Source organism: Vidua chalybeata, chromosome 2 (assembly GCF_026979565.1).
Source record: "Vidua chalybeata isolate OUT-0048 chromosome 2, bVidCha1 merged haplotype, whole genome shotgun sequence".
Classification (NCBI taxonomy): domain Eukaryota; kingdom Metazoa; phylum Chordata; class Aves; order Passeriformes; family Viduidae; genus Vidua; species Vidua chalybeata.
This window is the reverse complement of record NC_071531.1, coordinates 31960335-31975890: the sequence shown is the minus strand read 5'-3', so window position 1 is coordinate 31975890 and position 15556 is coordinate 31960335.

Sequence of the window (15556 nt, the reverse complement as noted above, 5' to 3'; positions counted from 1 at the left end):
TAGCAACCAGCAAAATTTCTAAGACCACCCCTGCAGAATTCCATGATTGCTTGTTATTCACAGCACTTTCAGAAGGAAAAGAAATATTAAAACACATTCACATAAATACAAGAATTCTGGAAAAAGATTGGTTCCAACATCTTCAAATGTTCTATTTCAGTTTCTGCACCGTTATATCTGTGTGAATTCAGACTAAATCCACAGCAGAGAAATAAGGAGGAATGTATTGCTCTGGTCTGATAATACTGTAACAAAGGTAATCTAAAAAGCACATAGTGGCAGAAACAAGTATGGGAGAATACATTTAGAGGAAGAAATATGATTTCCATGGAAGGAGAAATGCATTTAAAAGCACAGATCAAATTAGATACACTCAGAAACAAAAATATGGCAAAAAGGATAAAGCTACAGAGACTGTATCATGGATGATTGTAGGTTGAATAGTAAAAAGAAAAGAACCAATAAATGAAGAATTTGCCTGAGCAGAAACACAGTTTATAGGAGAAAGAAATGTCTAGCAGGCAGAACACAACAGAAAAAGCCAGAAAAAATGCTTTTCCTGAAAGAAGGGAAGCATACATGTTTAATTTTGGGTTGTATTTAGTCTTGCATCATAGCATTCTACATGAATCATTATTTTATTGTTTACTGGGAGAAATTAACATGTCCTTTACACAGGAGTACAACCCCGTCAGAACCTGTAGAGTTCTAATAGCATCACATTATCTGAATGTGGCCCATTATCTGCAAATTGTCTGTCTGAGCTCAGTCCAGAATCTGAATCACGTGACAGAAATAATTCAAAATGGGCAGCTCTTCTGCTGTGGCTGTGTTCTAGAGAATGCTTATCTGGGCATGGACATGCCAGAGGTCTCCATTAAAGCAGTGAATGTCCTTTCATCCTATCTAAGTGCAAGATGAACAGTATTTGAGTGTAAGCTGCACACTATCACTGTTGTTCCAGGTTTTTGTCAATACTTTCTCCATGTGATGCTTCCTTTCAGTCAAAAGTGAGCATAACCTTTGAATGCCAGAATAAGCATACTTAAAATAAAACATCATCCTGACATGATGATGTAGAAAGAGTCTGAAAGCAGAAACTGCTTATACCTATGTTGGAACTTACACCCTGGTTTTGCAAGGTGTTGGGATGCCAAAGAGTGTTAGCCCTGCTTGTGTCTTCTGTCTTCATCAGCCTCTCATGAGCTCTTCCCTGTAAATCAGTCACACTTGGATCCTTGTACTGGGGCTTTAGACCACTCCTAGGAAACTCTGCAGTTCAAATCACAAGAGCACAAAGGGCTCCTGTCTCCTGACTCATCAGGCTACTCAAACTGCACTCTCAAAGCAGGGTCTTGTCTCCTCATCCCTCCAATATCAGCAGATTTTGTGCACATGGTTTCACTGCTCTTGAGGTCTCTGTTTTGGTTTCCAAATGCTCATGTGTGCCATGTGAAGTACACATTTGAACACAATTGCTATATATAAGTACAGTACTTAGTAAAGCCACTTATAGCATAAGTAAAGCTACTATTTGTGGCTTTAGGCCTAAGAGTGCTTGGACAAGTCCCACAGCTTCTAGTTTAGTTCAGATTTTCTGGTTTTAACACTACTGGAATCTTTCATTAGTCGCAATCAATGACAGCAACCAATGAATCAGATCAACATTAATTAGGCAACTGATGCCTCTAAATATAATTAATGTTTTTTCCCTAATAAATAATAAAAAAAATCATTAAATTATTTTAACGAATTCCCATTAAAATTTGAACAATTTGTTTGCATAGAGCTTCAGTAAGGAGTTCAAGATCATAGGTAGCTTAGGAGACTACATCATAACTGCACCTTAACACCTTTAAAAAAAACAAAGGACCTGTTGGTTATTTTTTTATAAAAGTTGGAGGTTTTTTTGACTTTCTGTGAAAAGTTAATGCTAAATAATGAAGAACTGTGCCTGGGCAGTTCTTGAGGCAATCAATTGTATACTGTCTTAGATTACATCTGAGCATGGAGTATTTCCTTCTTCAGTATCAAAGTAAATTAAGCAGATACATGCTGACAGTGTGTTTTGCATGTGGATGCACATGATCTGTCCATCTCTGGTTACTCAGTCTGAAAGGAAACAGTGCATGTAGCGCATGGATAGAATCACCATACATTCCATTTTTCATGTCACTGAGCTAAACAAGCCAGTGTTTGATTCAGAAGACAGATGCTCTCTTGCCTTGGGCTCTCAATAGCCCTTCCCCTGCACTTCTCCCTGCTGAAGTTTTTGAAGAAAGGTGACCAGAACTTTTCAGTGTATTTTAGAGGAAATTTGAACTGGTACCTTGTGCAGTGGCACTTTGACTTCCATCAAGTCCATCCTAGCTGCATGCTAGGATTATAGTACCATCTTTCACATATGCATTTCATTGGTATGAAGTACCAATATAACTAGGCACATATGCTTAGTGCTCTTGTAACTGTCCAAAATACCCAGCTTAATAATCTATGATTTCTACTGACTGATCAGCTGTTGTTGTTTTCAGTCCCTGGGCACGCAACTTTCCTCTTCTGTGTTCCTCAATTTCAAATAGTTTAATTCCTTTTGACTGAAAGGAGAGCTTAATTTAGTAGAGTAACTGAAGTATACCTCCAACTATGACAGTCAAAGAAAGTCTAGTCTTATGAAAGGCAGGGGCTAATTTTTCACAGTTTTCAATATAGTTTTTCATTGTCTTTAATGGAAACACCCAAATGGCATTGCATTTTGTAGGCTTTTGAAGACTATTCCTGCAAAGAAATGTCAATCGATTTTGAAAATTTGAAGTATGTGAAATAAATACTTCTTCTTCAAAAAAGCATAGTGATATTTTAAAAATCATTTCTCATTACATTAGCCTTCTAGAATTCATAGCCACAGGTAAAGGTTTTGAAACAATAGCTTCAACCCTTCATGTATATTTCAGGTGGCTTGTGAATGATCACAAATTAGTTGTTTTGAAAGTTGACTATAACCCAGAACCTTTTTAAAGCCTAGGTAGGCGAGCCATGTTAGTGAAAAGATGAGTTAGTGTGACAGAAAGACACTGCGTGTCTCTCTCATATACAGTAGCACGGAATCAGGATTTAGAGACTGCATGTCTGCACGTACAAATGCATGTATAATCAGTGCTCCTAGTAGGAAAGATAAATTGTTTATATTTGTATTTAGTCATTATATAATCAGGGACCCACTTTATGAATCCATTTGCAATATATCTACCATGTCATGCTATTGTAGTAATAATGCATAGATCAATAACTCAAGCAAAGGTCTTTTTCTAAGCATAGAATAAATCACTTAGCTGGGGAACAGAGTCTGAGTTCAAAGAAAGTCAGTTCTTTTTTTAGTGTAAACACATTTGTTACAGTTAGCTGTAAAAGATAATCAATCAACCATGTTTTTCAAATGCATCCATTTCTGACATTACAGCCAAATTTCTGAGATCTCTTTTCCCACTACAGCATCAGATGTTTTAACATGTTCAGCATCCATCAGTTTCTACTCTGAAGGTGAGCTGCTGGATTTGGGACCATGTAGAACAGCTGGTCATATAGGAATGAATTTTTGTGAGATGAACCTGGACAAACGTGAAAGAGATAATGTAAAACTTGGTTATATCACACATAGATTTACATTTAGTTTCTGAGTGAGAGATAGGGGTTACTTTATGTTCTTGTTTTGTACAATTAATAATTTGGTAATTCTGTTTCTGCTTGTAGCTGAAAACTACAAATCTCATTTGAAAAAAGATAATCAGTGTAGTAGCTGTCACAAAAAGTAGCCAATAGTGGAGAAAAAGTATTTGTTTAAATAGAAACAGAATCAAATTTGAATATAGTACAATAAGGTGGAAGAACAATTATGTTTAGCTTCTCTAATGATCTATGTTGGCATGCAATATGGTTTTAGGTACATCTTTCTCATCTAGCAGAATTTGAACTATTTACAAGTTTTGAACCATGTACAAATTTTGATACTTGGTCATAAGCAGAATCATTTTGTCTGCAACCAGGTAACATAATAGAGAAATAAACATTCTTAAAATTTAAACTGCTAAAAGAATTTTTCTGTGGTTTTAATAGATACTTTAAAATAAAATATTTCCTCCTTTACTGACATGATCTCTGTGTATAACGTAACTAACTTTGCATTTGGTGTGAACAGCGCGACCTCTTGATTTGAGACTACATTGCTCTCGCAGCAGTTATCAGATTTCAACTTTTCCTGATCATATCACCCTAGAAACCCACCACACTCCCTTTCTGACATACTTTTTATAACCCCAAAGATTCCAGGGACTCTCTAGCAATTTGTCCCTAGACAGAACAGCAAGTCCCAGAGCTGCACTGTCAACAAGTGGCCCAAATCCAAGACTATAGATGTACCTGAGGGAGGTGGAGAAGCTGCACAAGCAGTTGTGGGGTTAGAGATTCTACAGGGGGTTTATGGTTAAACTTCTACTTGTAATTGTTGTGTTGTGTTAAAAAGCACCATTTTAACTGGTGTTTTAACCAATTTAAAATCTCTCAATAGGCAAAACCCACTCAAATGAAATGTGAATGGTGTTACCGTTGAAAAATAAGGTCAAGGATATTACCCCTGTTGATCAACCCATCAGGAGTTGGACTTCGATGATTCTAGGTCCCTTCTGATTCAGGATATTCTATGATTTTGTGAGCTTAAATTGGAAAGAACATGGTTCTGATGTTGAGCTCCAACCTAATTTAAATTTACATATGTATCTATCATCTTCAAATTATGTTTTCTGTTGGAATAATGTATGGCTTGTGATTATTTGCCAACTTCACGACTATAAAATAGATATTTTAGCTATCTGATTCATTGCCATGTCATTGGCTTCAAAGGTCTTTAGCCTCCTCTTCGCAAAAGTCTGTTTTCTTTATGATCTTACTCATGCTATGCATATACAAGTATCAAAAGGTAATAATTAGACACATCTGCTTACATTTGCCAGGAGCAGATGCTAGACAAATTAAAGTGAACATAAGTATCACTCAAAATCATTAAAGAAGTGACTCTAAAATAATTTCTGAAATTTGACAGGCAGTAAAATGTTCTACATTGACATATTTGTGCTATTTGCAAAAATCTCATGTTCAGAATCATCATATGCGGTTGGATCAAAAATGAATTGTGTAAGTGTTTCAGGTTATAACTTTTACTTCCTTTCCCCTGGGAAAGATAAGTTGTCAGCCCTGACAGCAATACTTATTAACACCACAGGACGGTCACATCAGCTCCTGAACGACACTGCAGAGTCCTAAATGACTTCATAGCATTCTCCAAGAAGATAAAGACACAAGAATGGCTTTACAAAGTTAAACCTGAAATCTGCCTTTCTTGGTATTCAGTTTCCTGCTGTGGGCAATGATGAATGCTCTAGCATAGTATAAAAGTAGGTTGAGACTAAGTTATGTTAGTTCTCTGATATTCTTCCAGCAGCAAACTGTGGAACTGCTCAGGGGCTTCCTGGGACATCTGCTTATTTTTGGTGTCAAGCAGTGGGTAAGGACCGCCTGATTTAAACATACATATACATATACATATACATATAATTTGTTCAGAGCTCAGCATCTGGTAATTGCATTTGCTGGTCTCTGTTTCTTAAAAGTGAGGAGGAGTAAATAGCTGTTGGCCTCCTCCACAACATTATTTCAGATATTTTCAATTTATCACTTAGTTGCTTCTTTTGTAGGCAGAAAAGTCCTTGCATGTTTAGTCTGGTTTTAGATGGAGTTTTGTGCCCTTCATTCCCCTTGCTGCAGTTCCTTGTACCTTGCTATGCTCTGCCCTTGTGGGGACAGGGGCCTGAACTGTACTCAGTATTCAACATGTAAGTCGACTAAAATGATGCAGTGCAGGGAGTTTTCCTTTTTTCTTCAACACTTTCAGAAACCATAGAATGGTTTGGGTTGGAAGGGACCATAAAGATTATCTGTTTCCAGCCCTGCCACCATTTGCAGGGATGCCACTCACTAGATCAGATTGCACAGAGCTCCATTCAGACTGGCCTTTCTCTTTTCCAAATAGTCATAATGTTTGTTTATTTTGACTTTACAGAATACTGAACTTACTTAATCATAAAAATACTGGTTAATACCACAATTTCTTTTTTTCCTGAGTGGCCATAGTTAGCTCAGAACCTACAAATTAGTCCATAGTTAGGACTGTTTCTTTTTTTCCCCCATGTGCATTACTTTGCATCAGCAATGATTTTTTTTTTTTGTTTTATCACTCAGGCATACAGAATTCTGCTGTCCTTCTGCACCTCCTCACACTCACACCTCTCATTTTTACTATTCAAAGAATTGCTGAAGCAAATTTAGGTACCTCAGTGTTCATCTCCTGTCTATCATGTTTATGAGGATGATGGAGGTCTGCAAACATCCTCATTCAGGTCTGCAGGTGACCTCCCACTGTTGCAAAAAATGCTGGTCTCTGTTTCTTGTCTTATCGCAGGTCATTAACAATCTAAATATAAAACATTCTTGTTTTACAAGGCTTTCTTTTAATATTATTTGATGATTTATAGTAAGTGTTTATGCCTTAAAATAATTAATGCCTAGGCAGTTTTGTCTTGCTTTTTTATTTTGCTTTTCTGGTGTATCTTCTTAGCTATTTTCTTCTCCTTTGGATGTGATTCTTATTTTTGAAGTACATATTTTTAGTTGTAGTAAAGTAAACATTCTGGGGTTTGTTTGTTTGTTATTCAACAATTGCTTTCGATAGCTAAAAAATTATATTATGGTGATTATAAACAATCTTCTCCAATTTTGAAGCAAGTTTTTTTATTTTTTGAAATCAAAAACAATTTTTATGCTAATTTAGTGTTTTCTCAGTTCTAAAATAGAATTTCCCAATTCCATCAGGTTAATGAGCAGAGTTTCTGTCACAGCATTTTGCCCCATGACTTGCACATTTCTCAGAACCCAGTCAGGGGTATCTTGGCTTGTTTCAGCTTTTAGCTGAAAAGCTTCTCCATGAATCAGTCATTTGTGGTGTCATTTAGTCTCTTCATCACACCCCAACCTGACATTTACCCAGTCTTTGTGGGGGTGATTGAAGTTTCTGATTACTAATTTATTTTCTTATTGTGTTTTAAATCTCTCTTGGTACCTCACTCACACCACTGTCATCCTGATTAGGGATTTTTCTAAAATTTCTGTAGTCCTGGTGTCTTAATCCATAATGTGCAACATTCAGAACAATTATCTGATGCAAAGCATTCTTTAACATATACTGCATCCTTTTTTTTCTTGCCTGTGTAGTTTGTAGTTTGCACTGACTGCCTTTCCTTTCATCAAGTCTTTCATGCTCCTATTAGGTCAATATTGTCTCTTAAAACTAAGCATCCTCGTTTCTTTATTTAATTTAAAACTTGTAGCATTTCAATAGTAGGATGTATGTATTTGATCTGGTTGCTATTTTTTCTATGCTATCTTTAAATGGCATTTTCAGGCACAGAATGAGCTTGTGTCCTGCCTGAGTTTTATGAACTTCTGTCCCATGTTTCTTCTCAAGGATACAAATATTTTTATAATTTCACTCTTCTATGATATATCCCCAAGCCAGATTTTCTTCTGCACCTGTTTAAGTTTCCTCTAGTCTTTTATTCAATCTCCTTCTTCAGTGACCTTCCTGGTTTTTATTTACAGCAGCTTTATCTGAATCCAATTTTTCCTGTAAAGACTTTGTACAAAGTTTGTCCAGTTCCTCATGAGTCTAAACCCTCCATTCCTACACCATTGTCTGAAGCCAGCGTGAAAGACACTGCTGGGGCAAGAGCAGAGGTAGATAGATGATCAAGGATATAATTTTCATATTTGGGAGGTCACCTGGTCATCCTAGCTGAGTGACTCTGCAGAATAGTAATCTCTATCTGAAAGCAATGGTATATAATGTACCTTGCTCATGCTGATTTACACAGACACATTTTTTCCACCCAAAGGCCTCTTGGGGAAAATTATTTCTTGCCTCATAAATGCATGTCCTGCTTCTGAAATATTTGACAATAGTAGATGAATTAAGTAAGTGATTGAGCAGTGGTTATAGGCTGTACCTGTGGGAAAGACAACTCAGTTTCTGTAAATAACTTGTCTCTGCCCATGCTTCTGAATTTGAGGTGTGTCTTTGAAATCAGTGTGTCCACCTAGCACAGATGTATATGAGGAATTTTGCTGTGAGTGCACATTGCTGGATCATGTCCCACTTCCCACACACCCCCCAGTCCTCCTTGGGGCTGCTCTCAATCCATTCTCCATCCAGCCTGTATCTGTCCTTAGGTTTGCTCTGATGCAGGTACAGGACCTTGCACTTGGCCTAATTGAACTGCATGAGGCTCACACAAAGGGGAAAATAATTATCTGCTACAGGATCAGTTTTGCTCTAAATATCCTAAGTGGACACAGATCCCTGGACATGTCTGCCTTTATAGACCATACTGTTTGTGGCTTAAGGAGTTAGGCAGCATTGTAGTTTGAAACTCTCCTCCTTTTTCTTTTTGCAATTGCATATTTCGATTCCCTTCCAAAGGTTTTTAGCAGACCTTTGCAGGATGTTCAGATCCCATGCAAGAGGGAAGACTCTCCTCCGGCAGGATATTTCTCTATAAAGTCACTCACAGCCTGATCTTTAAAGAACACTGTCAAAAGGACACACTCTCTCCACTTCTTCCACAGGTTTCTGTACAGCAGGAAGTTTGTGTGGATGTTAAATATCAGGTATGCTTGCAATATGTCCTCTTGGGTACAGCATTTGGGGGGGTTTGTCCATGTATTTATTTTGTGCTTGGCTGAGTTTCATGAGCATTGCCGTGTCACAGGGTGAGTTTGTCCTACTCGCTGTAAGAGTTGTTAGTAAATGCATGTTTTCCCTTTGACTTAGCAGGCATCCTAATTTTGTTACTGTAAGATATAAAGTGGGAATTAGCATTACTGATGGAGTGAAAGGAAGATGTAGAGAAGCTGGCAGTGTGAGTGACACGTCTGGAGGGAAGGGAGGAGGCAGCAGAGGATAGCTCAGGCATCACCTTTGCAATCCTCAGCCACCAAGGATAAATCTCTTCCAGTTCGTTCTCTTACTCTGAAATGAACAGATAAAAGCCTGGAACAAATAAACTACCCTCTTACATATAGAGAGCCACAGTGGCCAAGGTGTCTGTAGTGGCAGGGGATCCTCATGAAAGGCAGAGAGGCAGCAGGCAGCCAGGGCCCATCCCATCCCAATCCAGAGCAGGGCAGCTGGGGGCACCAGGACAGCCCCAGCCCTGGGTGTGGGCACCTCCCTGGGGTTGGGGACAAGTCAGGGCCCCACGGGTGGGCTGGGCTTGGTTGGCCCAGGGCCAGCTGGGGCAGGGCTGTGGAAGACCAGCCCTGCTGTGGCATCCATGGGGCAGGAGCTGATGGACCCAGGTGCTGACCTGGAGTCCTGGGCCCTTGGCTCTGGCAGGGTGTGAGGATGCTCTCCAGGCCTGGTATTGAAAATACAGAGATTATGTTTCAAGTTTAGCATAGCTAAAGCATTTGATGGGTAATGTGCTCTTGCTCTCTTTCTCAAAGGGTGTTTTGTTCACTGTGTCTGTCTTGAATGCGTTTTTCTGTAAGAATATCTGCTGTTTCAGATAATTACAGACAGCAAGTAGAACTTTGGGTGTCAGCCTTGATGCTCCAGTGCCAGTGAAATTGGTTGGCTCCAAGAGTCAGCAAATTGATAGGTTGAGAGATGAGAAAATTTAAGAAATTCTTCCCACAGTGGAGTAAATACTCCTTTTTTTTTTTTTTAACCAAAAAGTGTGGATGTGAACAGATACGTGTTTTCATTCAAGTGCGTGTATCCATCAGCTCTCTGTTCCTAAATATAGTTTTGATTTTTTTGTAGACTCTGAAGTGATTAAAAAAAAAATCTACAAGTGCCTTTACAATGGTCTTTTTACAATTATGTGGTGACAAAAAACTGTGGACTTTTCAGCATGAAATACTGTTTACGAAATTTTTTTTGAATGTTTTTCATGTTTAATCACAGCAAATAAGAGGGGCATGGAGCTATGTATTTATGGCCACAGTATTTAAAACACATCTCTGTATGCCCAACTTTAGAGTCTGTGTTGGAACACCTTGCGTACACTAAAAGAGTGCATGCATTCAGTAGTCTAAGAAGTTGGAAGGCCTGAATAAATATGACAAATAATATCAACTTACAGGGCTTTCTCTGAGTTTTTTTTCCTTCCAGATTTATATTGATAATTCAAGAAATGCAAAGGAAAGATATAAGATTATGTATTTATGGAAAGAACAAAGTAGAAGTGTGAGAAGTCCTTCATTCTCTAAAATGGGTACTTGGTATATCCCAAATTTTTAACCTCTTTTCATGCCTCCAAGCTGAAAAAAAAGTAAAACTACAGCTTTAAGATTATAGGGCAGTAGCTCATTTCTCCAACTCACTGGTGGCACATCCTGTTACTGTGTAGGAGGCACACTCTATTAGTTGTCAGTTCCCATCCCTCTAAGGTCAGCTGCCTCTTGTGGGAACCAGCTGACAGCTGACAGAAGTTGATTTTTTCTTCCCTGTATGTTGTTAGCAGGATTTCAATTAGTGCAATTAAATGTACCTGTTTTCATTAGGTCTTTTTGGCATTAAAATGTGCTTCTTGAAACAAGTTCAGTGAATCACTTAGCCTAGCATTATTTTTCTTTTGTATGTCTTTTTTTTTTTTTTTTAGGTCATTTGATAGTATTTTTTTGTGACTTGATCTCTTTTAGAGTTTTCAAGAACAGCATCTATACATCTGGCATTTCTATTCCTCTTTCTTAGGAGGGACCTATCAGATACTGAATTTTTTGTTCTATCTGTCCATCAGCACATGTAATTTGATTGTAAATTATTACAAATTCTTTGGACAGCTCTTCAGGGATGTAGTGTAAGACCACACTTTTTTTTTGCTAGCTTTCTGCTCTGGGTCAGAGAGTGTTATACCCATGATGTGTAAAGGTGTGTGTTAGTTTTCCTTTGATCAGTCCTTTGGGAATAGAAATTCCTTATTACTGAGAAGCCTGTGGTGTTGTAATACCTGTGATAGTCTGAATCAGAAAAGGTATACTGCAGTGTTCTCCCCCCACCTTCATCTGTCAGGGATTAAATAGCCCAGGCTGTCTGCCTATTGTCTTATGTCCCTGAAATTAAATATTTGCAGGAACTTGTTTTTTCTCTATATTTGCCTTCCAAAGCTCACCCCAAGCAATTGCTTTCTTGTCAGCTAGGGTCCTCTGATGTTGAGATGAGAGAACACTCCAAGAGCAGGAAAGCATCCCCATCAGTTTGGGGCGGGTAGAGGAACAGAGAGAAAAGAGACAATACTCAGATTTTGAAGAGTGAGCTCTGCTGGCCATGGCAGGAAGGTGCTAGGGGCAGTACCCCTCAGGGCCCTGGTTGCTCCCTTCATTCCTGCTCAGAAGCTTTAATTCCACTGCACTGACCACCACCTGTGCCCAAAAAGCAGTGAAGAAGCTGCTTTGGCTGGTTGCTATGTCAACTGTGCTCTCTTTGCCTGCAGAAAGCCAAGCGCTGGTTGGTATGGCAACCCTCCTCGGAGCACCCAAGGATGCTCAATGGGAAACAGGCTCTTTGGAGAAGGCACTGGGGTATCAGTGGAGGTGGAAGCTCTTGTGCCAAAGGGTATGAGGGGCAGGAAAGACCCATTTAATCACACATTTATTTGGAAATGTGTTTTGTAGAATCAAGTACATTCTTGGAGGCTAAATAATTTTTGTTTATAACACCATTCTTTCGTGTTTCAGTAGAAGAGGAAAACAGTAATGGTAATTTTGTACAAAAGATACCAAGACAACATAGATGTATGGAGGGTCACACTGAAATCAGCATGATTGAGCTGCTTTAGCATTTGCTTAATTGGAAGAGTATTGTAGCCACATGCTCGGGAAAATATGTGCTACGTTTTCAACTTGTCAGTATTGTAGAGGTTTTGCATAATGTCAAAGAAAAGCTCGAGTCAGGATCTTATAGGTGAGATGAACCTTTACTTTTAAGAGCAGGTAACCCAAGAAATGTTAGAAGAAGAAGCTTTGGTGGACTAGAGTGGATGAGTGTGTGTGTCTGTGTGCATGCTCAGGTCTCCTTCACTCAGGCTGCCCAGGAACTACATTTATTGCCAGAGACATTCTCATCAGGCAGTTCTCTTGTAAAAGACTTCACAGAAAAACAGACTTTGGTGGTTTTCTCCACTTTATGGCAATTAAGTAAGAAACTGTATTGTTTAGATGTTGGACAACTCAAAATGTCAACAAGTAAAATATAATGTGAAAATACAGGTTTCAGACATTAGAACAGGCTTCCCAGGGCAGTGGTGGAATCACCATTCCTAGAAATGTTCAAAAGGCCTGTAAATGTGGAATGTGAGGATAAGGTGCTCACCACGTGCTGAGCATGGTGGTTAGTGGTTGGACTCAATAAGCTTAGAGGTCTTTTCCAGCATTAATGATTCTATGATTCGAAATTATTTCTTTAATAATTTTTTCTTTAATATGAAAGTTGCTGAAGCTATTAGAAAATTTTGAATTCTGAGAAAAAGGTTTGTGATTGTCTCACACAACTGACTAGCACTGCTGGTAAATTCTGTTTTCTTATGGTTAGCCTTTCTGAATATGTCTTTATTTAAACTCATTTTTAGCTATGTGAATTAATGTGTGCATTAATCTATTTGTCAGGACTCTTCTGTGTATGGTAGGGTAACAGATTTACAGATATGTTGTCAAAGCATAGGTTTCATGAGTTTGGCTTTGCAACTCACTTTGGGCTTATTGGGAGGAATATAATTCAATCAGCAATGGTGCAGAAATAGCTCTTTATACTACAGGAACCATATCTAATTTTTGAAATCGTGTAGAAGGTGAGGGAAGAGACTTTGAAGTTATTAAAGAGACTAAGGCATGGACTCTCAAGAAATCTTCTTATCCACTAAATGAGTACTTGCTTTATTAAATCATCAAAATTAAATAATCCAGAAAACAATGGTAATAATCACATTTGTCTTTTGGTCAAGAAAACAAGGATGTGAATTTACATCCGAATGCAAATTTAAATCAGGAACCTGCATGTTAGGTAGACATAAGGCTATCTTCCCAAGCAGTGAAATAGTTCTTTGTTGCATCATTTTTTTCAATAATATCCAATAATTTTAAATATATTATTTTGTTTTACATTAAGATTTTCTTTTGCTTATTTGCCATATTAACAGTATTCCATCTTAATTATTGACTGCAGTGTTTATCTAGAAATCATTTTGATGCAACATTTTTACAGCTAATAGAAAACTTGTAACATCAGTGATTCAAGTATGATATAGTAAGACAGCAAACAGTGATAGTCAAATTTAGGGCATTATTGCTGCTATAATTATGTTAATTTTATTTTGATGAGCAAACTATATTTTCGAATTTTTCTTTCACTGTTATTGAGTGAAGGAGAGGAAAACTAGAGATAACAAGCCCTGTAATAGAAAAAAAGTAATTGTTTCCTTTGCTATTACAGCTTATTAGTATTTTTCATTAATTGGTCTTATAGTCAGTGCATTAGGTACTGTACATTATCTTTCTGAAGTGCCTTTTTAGGAGTGGGTTAGTTGTGTTTCCTGCATGGTATGCTCAGTCCAAGAGAGAAATATATAATGTAGAAAACACTTAAAATTTCTTTGTACATGGTTAGCACATACAATATTTGTTAGTCTACAGTTCTTGCTTAAGATGTATTAAAATCATAAGCAGTACCCACGGAGACCATAGATGTATTACACACTATTTGTGATATCAGCCTCTTTATTGTTGTACCTAAATGTCGTATCTTGAAAAATATCCAAAGTATTTTTGGATCTTTGAGGTTTTTTAATTCTGTTTTCCACTCCCCTTGTCCAAGGAAAGCTATATTGAAAGAACAGCCATCACAACTTTTTGTGTGCCTTTCCTTACCTTAGTGGCATTGTTGCCATGCTAGAAATTCAAGGATGCCCAGCACTGTCTTTTATCCTTGTAGGGGTAAAGACCCTTTCAGGGTCTTTAAATGCACAAAAGAAAGATCATGTTGCCTGTGCAGTCAAACTTTTCCCATTCTGAGGACATTTCACCTGTACTTGAGAAGCGCTGTGTTTGTTGGCTGTTAGAGCTTTTGAGTGATTTTCTTACCATGCTTGACCTGAAGCGTGTTATAACTGTGAGGATCTGGAGAGGTAAATGCTGAATGTTGCATTGTATTGTTTGGGGGAATAAAATATGATTTATAGAGGTCTTTGCTGCTGAGAAAATTGTCCACTGCTCTTTGCAGTAGCTAGAATTTCCTAAAGCTGGCAGCTCTGTGTCATCTTTGACATACAATAGCACCCTAATGCAGTAGCTGTAGTGGTATGAATCTCTTCTGGCTTTAGACATCTACCCTCTTGACCTCCATATCAGAACTAGTTATCAGAAGCTCCCTGGAGGAAGGTGGCCCTTAATAAACTTTGTAGGCTACTTACTGAGTAGTAAAAGTTCATTTTCTCATTTAGCTGTAATATCTAGTTCATATTTTCCAGACCAACACTCAAGACATTTTTGCATTTTCCTCCAGGCTCGGGAAAATCTTTCTTTATACATACAAAGTCTTGAAAATTAGTTAATCAAAGAATTGGAACTGATCTGTATGGGTTTTAAAAAGTATATTTTCTGCAGGTAGTGAGCGACTTGGTGGAGCCACCCTAAGGAACTGGCCTTTCCTGCTCATTTTTCACTCCTTGTACAGCCAAGCAGTTTCAGTGCAGTTCTTGTGTAAGCTTGCTGCTCCCTTTTTTTTTGAGAGGACTGAAAAAGTGTGATGGTGGCCAAGCATGGTTCATATTAATTCTTTCTGTCATCATCTTCAGAACAGGTGAGGCTGGCAGAGCCCATATGTAAAAAATGCAAATATAATCATATACATTAATAGACATAGAGTTTTGAGAGTTTTTTTTAAATTTAAAATTAAGATGATATAAGAAGTAAGCAGGGTTAATACAGAAAGCACTGGTGAAATTTGTACCTTAGAGAATGTGTTTTGGAAGTCCTTTTTTCATTCAAGACACAAAAAGTTTTGGATGTTTGATGGTTGTTTTGCTTCTGTGCATAATTTGTAAAGTTGTTCCCTGACATAGTAAATTGTATTTTAAAATAATATGCCAGACTATTAGTGCTTTTATTGTTATGTATGTTTTATTTAGCTTATTAATTACTCCATTCATTAGATGTTAGCATATATTTTATCTCAAACCAAATGAAAAAGAAAGCTAGCCTAAAACTTTTTTTTTTTCAGATGTACTGCTTCTCTTATATTTTGGTGCTGGCCAGCTCGCTTTCAATGTTATGCAGTGCCACCCCTTTTCTTTATTTCATTTTCTTAGTATTATTTTGTGCATATACTGTGCAATTGCACGTAGTGAGCTTTTGGTGTGCTGTTCTTGTGTCCACAACTTTTATAATCCCAAATTTTTTG